We start from the raw sequence: 13,832 nt of genomic DNA, 5'->3' as shown, positions 1-13,832 counted from the left end.
GTTTCAGAGATTTCTGCAGGGCTCTGGATCTCTCGAGCTGCCTGGATCTCTCAGAACCTGCCTGGGTTAAGCATTCCACTTTGGCTATGGAATTAACCCCACAACAAAGTCGGGAGTACCTATGAGCCACTCGTTTTTCCATTGCCTTGGGAGCTGTGCGTATTCAAGGAAGGATGTGTTGTCCCCATAAAGAGAACATGATGATCTGATGTAGTCTCATGTCTGGCCAGAGTAAAACTAATAAATATTGAGTGGTTTCAGATACAGAGAAAAGGAGACGTTCCAGAAGGACTTTGTTTTCAAACTCAAATGAAGGGGCTTTCCCTGAAAGAGGCTGAGCTAGTCTGTCCCAAGCTTGTACGAACCCTGAATTTAGATTGCATCGCAGAAGGAAAATCATGAAAAGGATACCTGTGTCAGATAAATTAAGCATTTCTATCAAAATACTGACTAAAGTTGAAAGCACCATGAAGTATGTTCCCTGTTGACATATTCAAAGAAAAAACAATATCCATTTCCCTTATTTTTTATTAAATTTTTAAGTTATTAAACTGTGGCTCTGTATCACTTTGCAGCTTATCAAACATCCTGTGCCGTAGCAAGTGAGACCACGTGTGTGCTCCGCCGGCAACGCGGGTTAACACGGGGACATTCAGTTGAAAAAGAATTTCGGGTGCCTTAGATGCCATGTCTGGATCCAACCCTGCCCCGGGCAGGGGGGGCTGCAGCTCCCCCCGCCCCATGCACAGGCAAGTGCACGCAGAAACCCCACATGGGGAGCCTCCCTGCCTCCCTGGACATAGATTTGGAGGGATGGGGAACACGCTGTAAAGAAAAGGGTAAAAATAACACGCCAAAAAAATAAGAATAAAAAAGATAAACGGGTACTTAGCAGCTGAAATAGAGCATTGATCTAGTTTGTGTTTACAATGTGTTAAGTACTAACACATGAGAAAAATATTAAAGCAAGGTATTTATTAGAAGACCTATGAAGGAAAGAGCAAGTTGTGCACTCAGAACTAACTACAAGCAATCGAGCGTCCCTGGGCTGCCCAGAATAACATGAAAGAAACATAATCGCGGCATGAAACAAACGTCGATGATATAAAGGAAGGCTAAAAGTTCACGGACAAAAAGGAAATATTCCTCTGATGTGGATGAGAAAATGCACAGACGGTCCTGCCCAAAGCCCCGATAGGATCTGCACAATGTGCTCGCCACACACACCCCCACGCCGGAGGGAGAGAGCCGGGTTTCAGCGAGCCTCGGAGGAAATAAAGCAGAAGCAGGGAGCCCCGCGCGGGTGGCCAGCCTCACCTCCGGACCAGGGTGACCGGCCGTGATGACTTGGACCACAAGAGCTGGCCAGCAAGTTTGAGGGGCCGTGTGCTGCCTCTCAGGTGTATGCCTTTTGCGAATCATTAGGAACGAGGATGTGAAGAATGAGCAATTTGTGACTGAGAGAGGGAGGCCGTATTGGGATAAAAGGATTTGAAATATATTCCTTTCTGAAGAGTTTCTTTTTCAAAGACAATTTGGGGCTTGGAGAAGGAACTTTGAGACTATAGCTATGCACTGCATTTCTGGTACTGTTGTTTTCTGCTAATGAGTTTGGGCCATCGTGCCTTTTTTTTTTTTTTTTTTTTAAAGACTTTATTTATTTATTTGACAGATGGAGATCACAAGCAGGCAGAGAGGCAGGCAGAGAGAGAGGAGGAAGCAGGTTCCCCGCTGAGCAGAGAGCCCGATGCGGGACTCAATTCCAGGACCCCGGGATCATGACCTGAGCCGAAGGTAGAGGCTTAACCCACTGAGCCACCCAGGCGGCCCGAGTTTGGGCCGTCATAACAAGAGACCACGGGCTCCGTCCTGGAGGTGGGGGTCTGCGACCGACGGGGTCCCCCAGGCCTGGGATCTGGTGAGGACTCTTCCCAAAGGCAGATGATGCCTTCTTGCCGTGCCTGCCCGGGGGGACCACAGTGCTCCGCTGTCTCCATTTCTAAGGGCATCAGTTCCACTGCGGGCCCCAGGCTCTCGCCCTCACTTAACCCTAATCACCTCGCGGAGGCCCCACCTTCAAACGCCAGCGCCCCGCGGGGAGCGCAGGTCAGCCCGTAGCAGTACGATTCGGGAACGGGGGAAATGGAGACAAAACGCGTTCTTATCCTGTCACTGGTTGATGTCGGTCAAGGATCGAATCCTGGGCTGTCTTCGCCGGCGCGGGGCTTGGCCATCGACTCCCTGCCATCCAAGTCCTGCCGATGACCGTGTCATAAATGAACCCGAGGCGCGCGCGGCCGTGGCCCTTCCGTGACGTCCGTGTCGGGGACGGGCTATTCTCTCTGCAGCCACGGCGCCAGGAGCGTGGCAGAGGCCCGGTGGCCAGTGAAGCCTGAACTCCTCCCACTCCGGGTTGCACAGACGTGTTCTGACCCGCGACAGTCATGCTGTCCAGCACAACAGCTCTTGGCTGCACAAGGCTCTTGAGCCCTGGACATGGGGCCCGTCCACGTGAGGTGCCCTGTACGCGAAGCATGAGAAAGGCGTAAAGGGTTTCAAGGATATAGTGGGAAAAGTATGTAAAATAACCCATTAATTAGGTTCTGTATCAATCGCATGTGGAAATGATGATGTATTAGCTTTACAGAGTTACATGAATACATTATTAAACTTCATGTTACCCATTTATTTTTATATTTTTATGGGTCTATGAGAAAAATTAAAATGACACACGTGGCTCACATTTGCAGGAGTGGACTGGTACACAGCTCTGCTCTAAAGCAATGGATGCTATTTTTAGCAGGAAAACCGCCTTTAGAAGTCTGCTTCTTGAATGGGTCCCTGAGTCAGACAAAGTGGCCAAAATACTTATTTTCTGTTTTTTGACAGAATTGTTTAATCTTGATAAATCTAAAGGTAGCTATTCCAGAGCATTTCAGTGATCAGTCTGATTCTATTAAATTGGATTTCATCACCTTGGCCCTTGAGTAATTGATGAACAGCGTCCCTGCACTTGGACGGGGCCTAGAGCACGCATGGTTCCTGCTCTGCTCCGCTCGACCCGTCCCCGGCATCCAGGCCTCCCGCTGGCCTCCCCTCGCTGCGTAGAAATAAACAGGCCTCTCACTGGAGAATCAGGACTGGAAGCCACCAACTGTGGCATATGGTCCCCATTCCCTCTGCCCCGAGGCCTGGCCCATGAGCCAGCCCCTCTTGGGGCTCCAGGTGGGGCCGTGAAGCTTCTGCCATAAGAGAGGGAGATTGTGAGTGGGCCCCGGGCACCCGGCACCCCTGCGTGGTATGTTTGTGCCCACGCTGAGCTCAGAGATCAGCGCTGACCTGACCTCTGGGTCAGTCGGGGCATCTGCGGTCGGGGGCATCGGCTGAAGTCGGCAGATGGTGCCCACATCCCTGGGGCTGAGAGGAGAAAAGGAGCAGGCTGCGCCGAAGTGGGGGGCAACCGCTGGGGGCTTGGGGGCAGCGGCCGCAGAGCTGTGGACAGTGGAGAGGCCACAGTTTTGGAGGCCTGGGGGTTGCTCTCTCCTGGAGACTGAGGCCAGGGGGAGGGACCCGACTCCGACGGAGGCCCGGGATGTGAGGACGGAGGGCGTGATGGAGAGCGGCGGAGGGCGGGTGAGAGGCGGCCGTCTGCTCAAACCACACCAGCCACTTTTCAGACACATTTTGAATGGTTTCGCTTTGTTCATGCAAATTAGATTAACCGCACAATGGGGAATGTTCTGGCCGTTTATATTTGTTGGAGGGACCCTTTATGACTGATACACGGGTTCTGGCTAAGCTATGCCCAGGCTCCTTGAAGTGAAATATGCTCTGAGTTAGGGTTCTGTACCCCCGTCTGGAAACTCGTGGTAATTCAGTTCTGCGTGTGGCACAGAGGGGAGTCCCGGGTGGCCCTCGCCCCCCTGTGGAGTCCGCTCCCTGGGTCGGGCTCCCCTGCCAGGCCACCGCCGACCTTCACAGAGATGCTCACCAGCCTTGTCAACACCTGCGCAGCCCAGCTTCTTGGGGACTCAACCCTCCCTATTACCCACGTCTTTAATTCTGCCCAGCCTTTTGCATTGCTAACACCCGAGTTTAAATTTGAAAACAGAGGGTATTTTAGCAAAGATCTAGATCATGTGTACCGATTAGTACAGCAGCTTCACTGTTGCTGAAAGGTCACAGTGCCTCTCCAACCGATTCCAGCCGTGAGGTCTCATCCGAGAGCCGCTTCACGAGTTGGTCGGCCGCAGACCTGGGCCCGGAGAGCGGGAGAGCCGTGGGCTCCACCTTCTGGAGACGAGTCACCTGCCGGCGTAGCATGCGGCAGGCTGTGGCACAGGCACGGGTTCGCACACGTGCACACGCACGCTGGCCTGCTGAGACACTCCGACACACAGACGCTCACACCCACACTCACTCCCGCACCCTCGCACGCTCCGCTCACCGGGAGAAGCAGGATAGGCTGCACACGTGGTTTCAGGCGCAGACCTGAAGGTGGTTGGAATGATGGGATTTTAACTGAGCCCATGTGGCTAGGGCAGGTCGTCTCCCTCGAGAGCTGTGCCCAGTGCAGACCTACAGAAGGGAACTCTCCACAGAACGCACCCGGGGCGTCCCTGCTCAGAGGCCCCGGAGCCCGCGTTGAGCCCTGGAGAGCACAGACTGTGTGTAGACTTCGGGTTTTCCATTGGTTACCAGCACTGTGGCTTTGCCCACAAGTTGAACGAATACACCCAAAATCAATTCAGAATGCTCAAATAATACCTGGGTTTCACTTTCCTAAAATCCTGATGCTCTATTTTATTCTGATACTTTTTTTTTTTGGAGCAAAGTTAGCCCAAGGGAGAGAAGGCAGATAGTGCACTTTCCCATCCCTTACACTCGACAGCGGCGGGCGCTTTGGAATGATTGCTCCGTATGCTACGAAGCCCTCAAAGACAAGCCATTCATCTTTGCCACCAGCACGGTGTCACCTCCACGGAGCAGATGCTGAATGAGCCTCGTGGGCTCAGATATGTCACCCAGTGTACTGATGGAGCCTGGGTGTCCATAACACAAATAAACAGTGTCAGGCCGTGGGTCCCATGGAAGCCAAGAATGCCAATCAGGTTTTTCCCGGCGATCCTCCTCTCACTGCGACGTGCTTAGCCTGGTTGAACTGGTTCAGCAGGGAGAACTCGTCATGCAACCGGACCTCTGCTCAAGCCAAACATGGCTTCTACCGGGCTTGCATGATTTTAGGGCACGGAACGAATATTTTACCCTCGAAATTCACTTTGAAATTCCCTGATGTGTGGAAAAAATAATAAAAGTGAGTAATTGCTAAATGCTAATTTGTCTTTTTTTTTTTTTTTTTAGAGTTGGCCATAGTGCTTAGGACTCCTGAGGCTTCCCCGGCCCATGGATGTTGACTTAGAACAGAAATTTGGGGTCCTGCACCTGAGGTGGGGGAAATGGTTAGGAAGAATAGGGTCCCACGGGGTCTGGCCATCCCATCTCCTGGGGTCGTTGGTTTGCTGTGGGCCTGTAGATGTGTATATGCAAAGCTGTTTCCCAACTACTCCAGGGTCAGCCCCATCACAGCCCCGAAGTGAATGCCAGTCCACCAGGAGGCCACCACAGCCTCAGGGGAAGCACGAACCCCTGGGGCACCCAAGACGCCAAGCAACAGGACAGAGAGATCAACAAGAAAATGGTGAAAATAGAAAAGCCATTCCTAAATACAAGAGTCCAAGTACAGGGCGGGGAAAAAAAAAAAAGTATAGCTGGGTAATTATTATTCAAAAACACGTAGAGCCTCACGAGGAACCCAAAACATACAGAGGAAAGTAGCCCAGACACAGAGGTCCCTTCATGCTGAGCAAAGCTGGAGTCAGCACTGTGCCCTCGGGGGACGAGCCAGTGAGAAGGGAGAACCCGCGTGTGTGCACAGCTGAGACGCGGGGAGACCATGTCGGGAACGACCTTGGCCGGAACCACCACCGTGTACCATGAATTCACCCTTTGGCTCAGAGCCCCGCCTGCCCCGGGATCTATTGTCTCTCTCGCCCGCTGTCCATATGGGCCTCGTGAGGTGTGCACAAAGACGTCACAGTGAGGAGGGTCGCCGCTTACACCACTCACACTAGCCAAGGAAGAGGAGAAGAAAAGATCCTAACTGCTGATCAATAAAGGAAATTAAGTAAGTCAGAATCATTTTTCACCCCAGATGACCTCTATGGGACCGCTGGGGCAAGAGATGTGTGGGCTGGGGAGGGCAGGCGTCTAAAGCACTCATGCGTCTTCAAAAACAGAATCAATTAGAATGGCAGGCGTCAAGAAAATTTAAACATTTCAAATTCCTATTTTCAGAATGACTCAGGAATGTATTAGTTACATAACACCAGAATGTCTTACAAAGTGAACTACCAAAAAGTAGGATGGGATGGGGAGGAGAATTTTAAAACTGTATGCTCATTATGTAAAATAAAAAATTCAAAACATTTAAAAATGCAAAAAAAAGAAGGAAATTTTATTCAGAGTTTTAAAAAATAAAAGTAATAAAAATAAATAAGAACCCAAGTTGGATACAAACGGCGTGATTTCAATAGGCTGCCTTGCATGCCTGACCTGCTCTCCACCCAGCGCCTGCTGCGCGTGCCCTGGCCGGGCGGTGGGAAGCGCACGTTGTTGCCTGTGCAAGCAAGACGGCAGCACAGCACGAGATGCCCGCCCGTCGGAGGACCCTGCCCTGCAGCAACTGTGAAGATGTCTTCCTGACACGTTCCCTGTGACTATCAAATGCTTAGAGATCGGCGCGTGTAAAAACCTTCCGGAACAAGAACAGACGTAATGTCACCCCCACTCCCGCAACCCCGTTCCAAGAGTCACTCGGTTAACCGTTCCTGTCGCTCAGTGGCTGGGGCATTGCTCTTCGTGTTTTGTAATGGGAAGGATCGGCGGCGATGAACCCCACGATTATGTGTGAAATTCGGTTTGGGGAACCTTATGCCTCACGTTAATCATGAACCCTCTCCTAGAACGCCTTTGAGACCCAGCTCCATGTTTTATTTAAACCTCCTTATGGACGCATCTTCTCTGTAGAACCTTCCAGCGGGCCCCAGCGGGGAGCGGTGCTGCTTGCCAAGGCGTCGGACTCAAGTGCAGACGGCAGGGCACACTTCGTTCCTGTAGGTTCCTTCCAAAGAAAGGGCACTTACAGAGGATCTCAGGTGCCTTACACCAGGCTGGGTCCTCCCTCAGGAGTCACCATAGAGTTTTTACCGTCACCAGCACAGATGTAAAACACGGCGACGTTCAAAAGACCCCAAATAGGACTCAGGCGAGTTTCAGAGTTAGCGCCCGTTTCCCTGTTGGCTCAGCCACTGTTACCATTTGGTACTGCTCTGTAATGTTTACTCTTCCTTTTATGTTCTCAAGTAACATGGGTTTTTTCTTTCTCTGTTTGGTTTTGACAAAGCTAGGGACACAGGCTCTCCTTTCTTCTCCTTCCGTTGGGCTGTGGAGGGTGTTCTCCATCCACATTCCTGTGTGGACAAGACATGTTCTCTGCCTCAGCTCCTGTCATGAAGCTTGGCACAAGTGAGCGGACACCAGTCTGTCCCTGATGGGCAGTTGTCGCTCTCAGACACCTTCAACTCTACCAGAAGGAGAATGCAATTCTGAGCCGGGACAGTCCTTTTACCCGTCACCCACCCCAGCTGGGAGCCGTGAAGGACATCGTTCAGTGAAGCTTCTGATTCCTCTTGGAGTTCTGCTGGCATGCTGGCCCTTGGCCCTTCCTCTCTGGGGCTTTCATCCCGAAGAGAGAGGACTCCGTGTTTTCCGCATCAGCTCCAAATCTTAAGTTCCTTTCTCAAAGAACACCTTCTCTGTAAAATATTTGCTAAGATTGCACCTTCACGAGGAATGGTTTCTTTCTGTGATGTTTTTACATCATCTGCACTTTTTCTAGGAAGAGCCTTCTTTCATCAGTGACCAGCAATAAAATGTGTGTAATGCGGGATTGGAATTATGGTCAAGTGTACAGACTGTAACATTGTGTTCCACTAGCGCGCATTTATGGTCATCTTTGTTAAAAATTCCCAGAGACAAAGCACACTGGGGTGGATGGTGTGCATGTGGGTTGTGGCCAGAAACCATCAGGGGTAGAGCAATGGTCGAGTAAAATCCATTGAGTATTTTGGTGACTGGGAGACGTCAGTTCTGTTGACTTGACAATATGGCTTTTTGAACTATTTCTGTTTTAGCAGTTTGAACCTCTGTGACTAGTAGTTATCAGGAATTGTGTGATGGGTTCTAGGACCCCTCATATCTAACTACTGGGAGGGGGGATTCCATGCAGTAACAGTTTACCAACATTGGCTCAAGGGACCCTCACGGATTCCTAGGGAGATGGCACCATCCAGCTGATTAACAGAAGTGCCAGGAGCTGAGAGACTCAAAGCCATCCTGCATGGTGAGCAGCAAGACAGGACTATATGGGAGAGGAGAAATGGGTGTGCAAACGTCTACCCCCAGAAGGGGGGTGTATGTGTGGCCGTGCACCTTCTCCCTCCAGGAGCCAGCTTCCACCTCTGTACCTAAAGCTGGGATGAAGGAATCTGTATTTGCCTCACAATCCTGCAGGAATGAAAAATTAGGACATAATGTCTGCAACCCCTGTATCATATAAAGAAAGGTAAGAAATTGTGTCTTTAATCTCTGTGCTATGTAAAGAAAGGGAACAACACATAAAAACTTTTTTTTTGAGCAATTTAACTTTAATTTGAGTCATTGCTCTGTTCAGTGGCTTTGGAAAACCCACACCTTCCAAAATATATTTGGTTTAGTTCACAAACGGAAGATTTAGAGCCAGAAATTTTTCTCCAATTGTAGTAAATTAATCAAAGTAACATTTTACTTACTTAGTCTAAATACACATTTGTGTTAAGACTTTAAGACAATTTTGAATAATTTTTTTTGGAGGGGAGGTGCAGTGATGTGTAAAAATCATGACCCAGATTCTGTCCCGTTAGATCTCATGCGTCTAATTTGTACAGCGGAACGTCCAATAAATAAAACATTCAAGAATATTTTGTAGAAAATGTGCCCTTCACTCTATTGATTTCTATCAGATCTATCTAAAACTTTTCAGGCTTGACCTTTTCTTCTTTGAAGACAAAATATTCTCCCAAAGTGACAACATTAAAATGTTTTCATGTAGAAAACCCCTCGGTAAGGTATGTGTCACCAGGAAATAATGGATGATGGTCTTCTCCCGATAAAGCGAGATGCAGCCTGTTGTCCCTGGCGTGATCAATGATGGGGTGGCCAGGGAAGATGTAGTCCCTATTCCCAGGGGAGTGCTGAGACCTGTCCCCACCGTGACCAAGGGGGCCCGGTCCCCAGTTCCTAGAAATCACACATTCTCTGCATTAGTATATGCCTCCGACTTCGACCAATTATCCCTGAAGTTTTTCTTGGACTTTGTTTTGTCAGCAGGATCATTAATTTTCAGTCTTAACCACTCATATGCAACATTACATGTTAAGCAGAAAGACAGACTACAGTTTAGAAACCCTGGAAGGGCTGTGGTCTGTGATTGTCTGTCACGTACTTAAAGGAGACAAAGAGGGAAATAGGTCACTCCATTTTCTGCGTTTATTATAGATTATATCAATATTAAACACATGCAGGATTTACAGGGATGAAGCTAAGAAGAGGCATAGGAGCACAGCATTTAAAGAGTGTGATGGAATTTAGTAATTAAAATAAATACATTAATAACAATTTTTTTAAAAATCAAAATTATTGCAAAGTTTCCACAATGAGTAAAACAGGAGATTGTAAAGAAAGGCAGATTCAGTGTGGCCGAGGCCTCCTTTTACGCCCGTCTGCAGTGTGGTTCAGCATAGCTCGGCAACACAGAAGACAAGTGTTGGTACAGTCCCTGAGACATGCGGTAGAGCCACTGTCCACCTCCAGTCGTGCAGAGAAAAGACAACGACCCAGAGAAACTATCCTGGATGCCTGATCTGCAACAGGTTTTATAAAGAACAGACGTCTTCACTGACATCAGTATCCCTACAAGTGCACACACATATGCGTGTTTATACACGCATATGCGTGTTTATGCGTTACCGTATCAGTCACGTATATTATTTCTTCCAGTTTCTGATATAATTTTGCAAGGTAAATGCTAATTTATGCACGTATTTATGCACTGTCTTTCAAATATAGACTTTGTTTCCCCTGTCTTGGACTCCATAGCGCATGGAGAGCCTCCTCGTTATGCCTGGGCCACTACCCTAGGAATCAGAAATGGTAATCCTCAGGCTCAGACACAGAGAAGCAGGAGGGCAGGTGTTGACAGGCGCATGCTGACCGAGCCAGACCCGTGGGCAGCTCGGCCCAGGTGTCCTCAAGTCCAGGCAGAAGCACCTAGGAATGTGATTTTTGGAAGTTAAAATAGCAGAGGTGAACTGTTGAATTATATGACACATATGGGAATCTCCACCTAAGAGGCAAACGTGCATTTTCTGAATGAGTGGCAATAGCACAGCCTCCTCAGGACAAGTGAGGAAGAGGCTGGACCCAAGTAGGAACCGATTGTGTTGAGGCCCAGCACCTGTGGTCCTGTCACAGAACCACGCAGGACTCTGATTTGTGAACTATCACTGGGACCCAGATGAACTAAATGCAGAAAAGCTCCAGTGCACTTGCTAAGTAAAAATAACAGATCTCGGGGCACCTGGGTGGCTCAGTGGGTTAAGCCGCTGCCTTCGGCTCTGGTCATAATCTTAGGGTCCTGGGATCGAGTCCCGCATCGGGCTCTCTGCTCAGCAGGGAGCCTGCTTCCTCCTCTCTCTCTGCCTGCCTCTCTGCCTACTTGTGATTTCTCTCTGTCAAATAAATAAACAAAATCTTAAAAAAAAATAACAGATCTCTTAGAAATAGGACAGAATGACCTCTATATGTTTAAAAAAAAAGTGTATGATTGCATTAAAATTCTCTGAAGCCTGTGGTGGAACCCCAGTCTAGAGAACTTGACTAAAGATAAAAGGAGAGAGAGTAGAACACATTGTGGTTAGGAACGTAACAGACACACTCGCAAAACGGAAGTGGGCCGCACACATTTGTGGCACAGATCACAAGAATGACATCGTGCGTGAGACAGCGCGGCTCTGATGGACCGTTCCAGTCTGAAGGCATCTGCTGGAAATCTCGTTCCGCTAAAATCCTGTATCTGATAAGTTTCAAGCTTGCTCTGCTGACAATTTTATTTCCCAGGAAGTAGAAAAAGAATCAAAGGCAACTGTCATTCCAGAATTAATGTTGAGCAGCAGGGGCTGGCTGTTGGCTCAAGAGCAAGAAGCAGATCCCAAGGGAAGCAGCTATACCGCCATGGGGTTCACAAAAAACCCAAGAGGAGGACCACAGATCTAATGGCTTCCAGGAGTACGGTTCCACTGTGCAGTGTGGCTGTAGTCAAGACGGAGAGGAGAGACAGTGAGGGTGGCAGGGTCAGTTACGTGTCCCTAGGTAGGAAGCGTTTCTGGGTCCTGAACGGATGTGCCCAGACCCTGAGCAGGTGCGAAGGGGGCACCGCATCGCAGCGACATCACAGTACAATCTGGCTTGACTGACATGGTCTTGAGACATGGAAACAGCAGTGGACAAGTCGGGTTTTGTCCACGTGGAGTCCAAGACCCAAAGCAAGTGTCATTGCATTTCTGCATATGACGGTCCTACCACCATCCAAGGGCCCCTCTCTTGGGAGTTAGTAAATGTGAAAAAAAAAATTCAAAACATAAAGTTCAGTAGATCTGCAGGTCATTACCATTTTTAATATTTAATTTTGCAAATTTCTACAGCTTTTCCATAAAGCTCACTTTTATTAGAACATTGAAAGTAGGAATAACTACCTTGGTTAGAAAATTTAAAAATACTTTTTAATAAAATCGTGTCATCATCATCAGTCGGCACCCGGGAAGGAAGACGTAATACCCAGTGACGGAAGGAGATACCTGTCACCGGGTGTCCTGGACTTGAATTCGGGTAGCTTCTAATTCTTCCTCACCTGTTTTTTGTTTTGTTTTGTTTTGCTTTTAAATGCAGCCAGAGACAACGCCCAACCCTGTACTTGCCATAGAAATCAAGGGATGAGTCTACGGCCATACCACCTGAACGCGCCCGATCTCGTCTGATCTCGGAAGCTAAGCAGGGTCGGGCCTTGGATGGGAGAAATCAAGGGATGATGTAAGCAAATGCTTAAAGCGGCACACATCTCTGCACACACGTACCCGGTCCTTACTGTTAATGCTGTGCATGTGAGTTTGTTCGAAAGGCAAAGGGAAGTACGTTGTCAGGGGGGGAGCAGGTGCCGCCGGCCAGTGGGGACAGCCCAGGCTGCAGGAGCATCTGCGCCCCGCCCCCGACACTGGGCCAGGGAGGGCTCCTGCCTGTCCTCCACCAGGCTGGGCCACTCAGGGAGCAGAGGGAGCACCTGGAGGAGTTCCAAAATACCTGCAAATAAAACAATAAAGATGCTGCGAACTTGGTAATAGACATTTTGAAAATGACTCCATGGGATTGGCTGTGTTGAGACAAACACTATTTTTTTATTCTATATACTTTTTTTTTTTTAACTATTTGGGCATTGTGTCATATCTTCCTTAAAAATAATGTATATATTTGTTCTCTACAGGACAGAAATATTGTATAAGTTATTAACTCAACAAATGAGTCATATCCCATGATTTCATGCCACTGAAGGGCTTGATTTCTTTGTGACCAAAAACTTTCACGCAAATAATAAAACTTTTTGAATTATTGTTTCATTAAATAGGGTCTTTATATCATCCAGTTAGCAGACTTGCTCCATACTTAAAAGTGGGGCCTCGTGACGTCTCACCCCACCATTTTACGTCAAGCACGTTCCTAGTCAACAGAAGGAGGCAGGGGACCCTGAGCGGATACTCCTGTCCCTGGCCAGAGAAGACCAAGTGCTTCTCAGGAGGGTGACTCCTCCCTACTCTGATATCAGGGGACATTTGGGAATGTCCAGACACATTTGGATGTCACTCCTGGGGTAGAAGAGAGGTTCTCTTGGCACCTGGTGTGTAGAATCCTGGGATGCTGCCAGACATGGGGCAACGAGCCACAACCAAGACTGTTCTGACCCAAAATGTGAAGAGGCCAGGGATGAGGAACCCTGGTGAGAAGGGAAGGGAGAGGCCAGGAATGAGGAACCCGGGTGAGAGGGAGTGCAGAGGGACCCAGTTTCTGGAGGAGTGGCAGGCGACTGCAGACAGAGTCTCAGGTATTTGTGGATTGTCTTCCCTGGTCCTGAGGGAGGGTGTGAAGGTGGGAAGGAGGCAGGCTCTCCGCCGTCCGCCATCTTTTCCTCTCCCCTTCCAGCTCACGGTATCTTTCTCTTCACAAAGTGCTTTCACAGACTTAGTGAAAATTTCCCCTTTCTTTGTCTTTTAGTAGACAAAGACATTTTGTAAACTCTGTTTACATGATGAGTTCTGTGAACCCATCATTTTGTGACTAAAACGACTTTGTCACTTTAACAACGGGGCAAACGCAGTAGAGTCGCAGTTTGTGGGATGCATTTGGATCTGGAACACGTGGGATGCCTTTGCACGTGGACAGCTGTGCACACGCACTCTCCCACGTTTGACCATGGCTGGGGACCCCAGCTCTTTATTTGCTGTCCTCTGAATGGTCTTCCTTTTGGAACATCTCAAAGAATCCCTTTCTACTCTGGGGTTTTGATGGAAACCTTTGTTTTCTTACGTTCTGTGCATTTTCTATTCATTTGTATTGTGATTATTTTCATT

This window comes from Neovison vison, chromosome 1, assembly GCF_020171115.1.
Source record: "Neovison vison isolate M4711 chromosome 1, ASM_NN_V1, whole genome shotgun sequence".
In the NCBI taxonomy this organism is placed as follows: Eukaryota; Metazoa; Chordata; class Mammalia; order Carnivora; family Mustelidae; genus Neogale; species Neogale vison.
This window is presented reverse-complemented; position numbering follows the sequence as displayed.